This window comes from Limulus polyphemus, unplaced genomic scaffold, assembly GCF_000517525.1.
Source record: "Limulus polyphemus unplaced genomic scaffold, Limulus_polyphemus-2.1.2 Scaffold5492, whole genome shotgun sequence".
Classification (NCBI taxonomy): Eukaryota; Metazoa; Arthropoda; class Merostomata; order Xiphosura; family Limulidae; genus Limulus; species Limulus polyphemus.
This window is the reverse complement of record NW_013671102.1, coordinates 2350-8852: the sequence shown is the minus strand read 5'-3', so window position 1 is coordinate 8852 and position 6503 is coordinate 2350. Positions and strand designations below refer to the sequence as shown.

General features: G+C 31.8%; 1 protein-coding gene across 10 annotated transcripts in view; it reads right to left on the bottom strand.

The window, feature by feature from the left end:
- The window catches only part of LOC106472650 (nicotinamide/nicotinic acid mononucleotide adenylyltransferase 1-like), a 55719-nt gene extending 50257 nt beyond the window's left edge, over positions 1-5462 (bottom strand). For 6 of the 10 annotated variants that reach the window (XR_002613496.1, XR_002613497.1, XM_022401202.1 and 3 more), the window contains exon 1: positions 5280-5366. The gene's annotated coding sequence lies outside the window, so the exon portion shown is untranslated. The other 4 variants (XM_022401204.1, XM_022401205.1, XM_022401206.1 and 1 more) reach the window with 4 other exon arrangements.
- Positions 5463-6503: the final 1041 nt, after the last annotated feature.

Sequence of the window (6503 nt, the reverse complement as noted above, 5' to 3'; positions counted from 1 at the left end):
TGCTGTTTAGAAACAAGAATAACTGTTCACTATATTCTAAAAATATTTCATTAAGAAATAATTACAATTACAAATGTTTTAATCATTCATTTGAAATATTCTGTCTCATGAGCAAACACAATTTTACATAATTTTGTTTATTCTGATTTTGTGCAATAATCATGTTTGTTGAATTAATAAATATTAATACTTTTCTATTTGTTCAGGCTTTTATTTTAGTTGGCAGCTTTCATTTCTATTGATGCCATATTAATTAAAATGAAAAATCACATAGTAAGTATAAAATTAAAGGAAAATTTTGATATGATAAATATATCATGATACGTATCATATTGCCACCCTGTATGATCATACTGTATTGTATCGCTTAGTGCCTGCATTCCGACATCTCTAGTAGTCCAGTTAGGTTTGATCTTCCCCATTAATCTTTTCCTCTTTTAAGAAACATGCCTATCTTCAATTAATAATTAATTTATTTTTAAGTACTTCTCAAACCTGTCCCAACTCAACTCATCTTTTAATTCATTGTCCCAATTCATTAATGATAAATTTTGTCTCTTGGCCTCAAAATTGGCTTAATGAAAATTAAAAACTGAAATTTAATTTCATTTTACCTCAATATGTAGCAAACATCAAACCTAATTATGTAATTATCACTCTTCCCAAAATATCCCCCCCCCCCCACTTTAACCCTTGAAACCATATCCTCATCAGTGGTTAACAAAGGAATTAATTACTGTTATTCTAGCATTATGAGTATCAAGAACAAAATAGGTGTTCATGACCCTAGAAGAAATGAAATATTATGAAGTAATAGAAATTATGAAACTTGGTTAAATCTGGAGAGTATTGGTAAAACAAAATATGTTGTAATTAGTAGAACGTGGTGAAATTAGACAAAATATACAAACTGTGGTATTTCACTCAACTTGCATTCTTTTCTAACCACACAAAATCAAATATCTGGCCACTAATATAAGCTTTTTCTGAAAGCTTTGGCAATGTTGATACTTATCCTACTTTCAAAGGTTTTAATTAGTCATTCCTGTTTATATATTTGTTTATAACACAATAACTTTGTAACACCCCTCCTTAAATAATTTGAATTAGTCATCCATACTTTTGCAATTGTTAACAAAATTCTCAGAACTCAACAAAACAATAAATTTGTGAAAAAAACTAGAAAATTACACAGCAAACCTATTCAAAACTCAAAAACATGTTCAAACATCTTTACTGGACATTCATTCTCTTTAAAATATAAAATTGTAATATTTTTATTAGCATAAAACAATACAACCAATAATCTAAAATTGGCTTATAAAAATCATTACATGAAAATTATGATTCAAAAATTTTCCAGCAGAAAGTTTTATAAAATTTTAACAACACACGCAGAACTTAATATGTATCCATAAAAGTCACTCTTAGTAGGCTTTACACCTATACATAAATTTATTTTTCTCTTCTTCTTTATAGTCCTACACAATGGATGAACAGACATCCATTTCCTCAAATATTTTTCTGCTAGTAGAACATGTCAAAATTCAACAAAATATATATAGTTGTGGTATTTCAAGCCACTTTCTAATACTAAGGACTATCAAATTCATATTGGATACATTGTTTACAAAGCTTGCTTGTAAACAGTGTTTTCAATATTTGTACCTTCAGGGGCATAAATTTGTAATTGATTGAATGACCATACACTAGATAGAGCTACATAGAACTGACTATGAGAAAAAATACTTCAGCAAAGTGCAACCCCTATGGACAGACATCCATTTTCACAAATTCTATTACTGTAAGATTCCAGGTTACTATTTCTTTAATAGTGACAGACTCTTTAAATAAGAGGGTGGAGTGGCTCTTTATAAAGGGGCAAAAAACTGAAGCTTGTTAAGATTGAAGATATAAATAATAAAGTCAAGAAGATTAATTTATATGGGTTACAATCTGAGGTTCCAGAGGTAGAAAGTTAATTGGCAATTATTATAGGCCACTTGATCAGACAGAAGGGGTAAATGAGAAATTGTACAATGTGATCAGTGTTGTTACTAATAAGAATAGTGATGCCATAATTAAAGGAGACTAATTTCAGACACTGACTGGTATTGTATGGAGTCAAGTAATGATGGAGATATTTCTTTAAGTGATTCTGGATGGTTTTTTAAAACAAATGGTCAGACCTACAAGTGTGGGGGATGTTATTTCAGCAAAATTGAAGAAAATGATCTTGGAATAGTGATGGATAAGTCACTCAAGCCATTTTATCAGTTCTCTGTTGCTAGTAATAAGCTAAAAGAATTTGAAGTTATATTGGAGCAAAACTACAGTTTGAGAAAAGAATCTTCATAAAATCATTTATTGAAGCATGGTATTATAAATGAAAGTCACCATTGATTTATTAGTCCTACATCAGTGGTTGGAAACGTTTTGATATCACACTATCAAAAACCTTTCCCACAACTGCTACAAGATTAATACTACTAGCCCTACAATTACTGGGACAATTTTATCACCTTCCTTGAAAAGAGAAGTAACTTTAGCAAACTTTCAATACTCTAGCACTTGCCAACTGTCTAGTGTTCTGTAAAAAAATCCTAACAAAGTCCTTCTTCCCTTATATGCCCTAACAAAAATCCAAGTAGCTTCAACCTCCTTGCCATTAGCTTTGATATCCTCAACATCAACAGGCTATAACTCACAATTTACATATAAAGCCACTCTTCTCCCTCATTTTAGTATTCTATCTCTATTAAATAACCTACATCCCTGTATTTTAAAAATATTTCTGTCATCAAAATCATCTACATTTAATCAAAGTTTAGTTATTCCAATTACATCACAATTGATATGTTGCAACCAATGCTCTAACATTATTTACTTCTTATACTCCTAGCATTACAATACAAAAAGTTTAGCCTACCCTTAAAACAATTTCTGTACTCTGTTTCTACTACATTTTTTACTTTTTTTTTTCAGTTAGTTTATCTCACAAGTCCAAACAACCAATCTGCTCATCCTTGCACTTAGGTTATCATAATTTGGACTACAAGCACAATGCAGATGGGAACCAATTCAAAAGGTAACTGAAGAAAAAAAATCTTGATATAGTGGTGGAAAAGTCACTCAAACCAAAGAGGCAGAGCTCTGTTGCAAATAATAACCTAACACTTTTAGGATGTATTTATAGACATATTGATTACATGTCAAAAGTGGTAATTATCTCTCTATTAAAATTACTAGTTAACCCTCACTTGGAATCTTTGTCCAGTTTTGGTCTCCATATTTGAGAAAGAATATTGTATTATTGGAAAGGATTTGTCCTAGTACTCCTCAATGAGGATCATTTCAAGGATGGAAGGGTTATCTTATAGGGAGAGATTAAGATCTCTCAACTTATTTTCTCTTGAGAAAAGAAGGATAACTGGTTATCTTATGGAAGTTTACAAGGTTACCCAGGGAATCTATAGGATTTAGGCCCAATTTTTTATGTTATATTCTGAAGATAATAGATAAAAGTTTTAAGATTTGGAAACAATAATTAAGATGGTTTTATTTTTATAATGGGCTTAAGAGGGAAATCAATACTTTCTTACAAATTAACAAGTAGGTTTAAAATTTAAATTATTTCCAAAGGGTGGGTATGTAAGAACAGCTCTGAAGGACCAAATGGTCTCCACTGTTTGGCTCTCTGCAAAAAAATTAACTATAGAAAAAAGTAAATAACAATTGATTTCATATAGTTAATCAAATAGTTACAAATGTTACCAAGCAAGACGTGTGTGATTACATTATGAAGAAAGGGAAAGAAATTATTTATTTTCCTTCTCTAGAAATACAAGGGTGGAACATTCTTTTAAAATCTAAAGTTTTTCGCACACTGACCTTTAGAAATAGTGTCAAAAGTAGATGATCAATGTAAACATAACTTACTTTAATTTTTTTTGCAAGAACTTGGAATGCCGGGCTCTGTTACATATTAACATAACATTTAAGGGCAAAAAGGAGCTTGATGGTTTAATGAGGCTCTCCAATCCATTTCAAATAAAAACTCAAATCCAGCCCCATCACTTAAATACTTATTGAGCCTTCCATTAAATTTATCGTATCTGAAGACAACATATTCCAAAGACCAACCACTTTGCTAGAAAAATAATTATCTATTTTGAAGATGATTTCTACCCTGCCAAAATTTATATTTGTGTACCCTACTATTACCATTCTCACAACTAAATACATAAAAATGAGGCATCAATTCCCTTAACAATCTCAAACAGATCCCTTTTAACTCTTCTTTTTTTTTTTTTTAAGAGAAAACAATTTCAGAGATCTTAACCTATCCTCATATGGCAACCTCTCCATTCAAGGTCCTCCTCTGAACCTTTCCAAGACTCAATACAATACTCCAAATGTGGTCTAACTAATGACCTATACAATGACATTATAACCTCTTTAGACTTGCATTCAACATTTATGTACGTACAACACAAAAATCCCATTTTTCCCTACTACAGCCAATAGCAAACTGCTTATAAAAAGAAGTTAAGTGACCAATCTACCAAAACATCTTTTCTTCCATAACACTATTATTAATGTTTAGGTTACTCCCACCAAAATTATATTTCTAATTTCAATTATGATAACCCGCATGAAATACTTTGTATCTTACTATATAAAAGTATAAAGATGACCAAATATGTGTGCATCTTTGTGTGTTTTAGCATGCATCAACCAGAATTGGCTGGCTCGATTAATATTATTTTTTGCATAGTAATTTAAAATTGCCCAACAGTGTAGAATGAATGGCTAATTTTTTAGAATTTTTGCCTGATATGAATTATATAAAAAAACACACCCTGAAATAGGGCATATTTCCACTTTCTATCAACTATTGGCATTGAATTCAAAGACACAAGTGCTTAATCAGTTAAATGTGTCGATTATTACCTTCTAAGTTCCACAAAGGTGGGAATGCAACTAACATCTATGATCTAGAGATGTCATCAGACGATTTTAATATGATAGGGAAGATTATATAATATTGTCCTTTAAGTTTAAGCAATTTTTGCTTCAATTTAAAAGCCATCTGCTAGTTATACGCCCAACTCGTCAAATGTTCTAAATCCTTTTGTAAAGTAGAATCTTCCTCAGAAAGAGCCTGCAAATTCAAGTTTCAACACCCTAGAGTAGAGACGAGTCTAAGTCTAACCTTAGATTATCACACGATATCAGCAAATGTAGACAATATATTGACTAGTATTTACTCTACTTACTTAATCTATGTGACAGTTCTGAGAAACATTAATTTTTCAATGCAAACCTTCCTACTGCAAAAATATAGCCCAAAGTATCGATTAATAACAACCTTACCCTATCCTTTTCTTACAGTAGAATCGCTTATTCTGAAACTGATACTAAATGGCAAGAAAAAAAGTCACTAATCACCATGCGCAAAACCAAACTCGGAAACACTCGGTGAATGATAAAATTATTTTCACATTAGGATATATATATATATATATACAGTTAACAAAATGATATATTAATAATGAATAAAACGATAAATTACTTTTCTTTTTACTTATTATTTGTATAAAATCACTTCTTCCTTTTTTTCCTAATCACTATTAAACATATACTTTTGCCTTTCACATTCAACCTTTAATATAAATATTTGGCCTTCTGGTGGCTCTGCGGTAAGCTAACGGGCTTATAACATTGAAAATTGGGGTTTGATACTCACAGTGGGTACAGCACAGATAGTCAATTCTAAAATTTTACGCTTAAAAACAATTAAATAGAAGTTTGCTTGTTTGTTTTTCCAGCAGATGTCCAGCTATACAGCGATAATAATTGAAAAAAAAAGTGAACATTTTCAATTGGTAGAATATTTCAAAAGACTTAAGATTAATAAAAAGGTCGAATATAATGAAAACAGAATGAAAAATTAAACAGAAAAACAACTTTAAAGTGACGACTGCAGTGGACAGAAAACCACGCTTTTGGTAGAGGTAAAAGATTTTGCAAAGCATCTTTTGAGCTTGTTCGGAAAAAGATGTCAGTCTGCTATCCAAATTTACTAGCCAAAAAGATGATGGCAAGAATTTTAAAATATTGTTGCGTCAGCGAGGTCACGTGACTAGTATCACGCCACGGGACATTGTGTAATTGAACTGAGTATTGTCGAGCACGAACACGTGAGACGTTCTAGCGTTTGTTATAGAGCGACAGTTGAAATTAAATGTATCGGTAAAGTAGTATTCGGAAAGAATAAACCAGCTTTATTTAATAAAGGACTTGTGTCGCTGGACCGGCATGGCCAGGTGGTTAGAACGCTCGACTCGCAATCTGCGGGTCGCGGGTTCGCATCCCCGTCCCACCAAAAATGCTCGCCCTTTCGGGCGTGGGGGCGTTATAATGTGACGGTCAATCCCAATATTCGTTGGTAGAAGAGTAGCCCAAGAGTTGGCGGTGGGTGGTTATGACTAGCTGCCTTT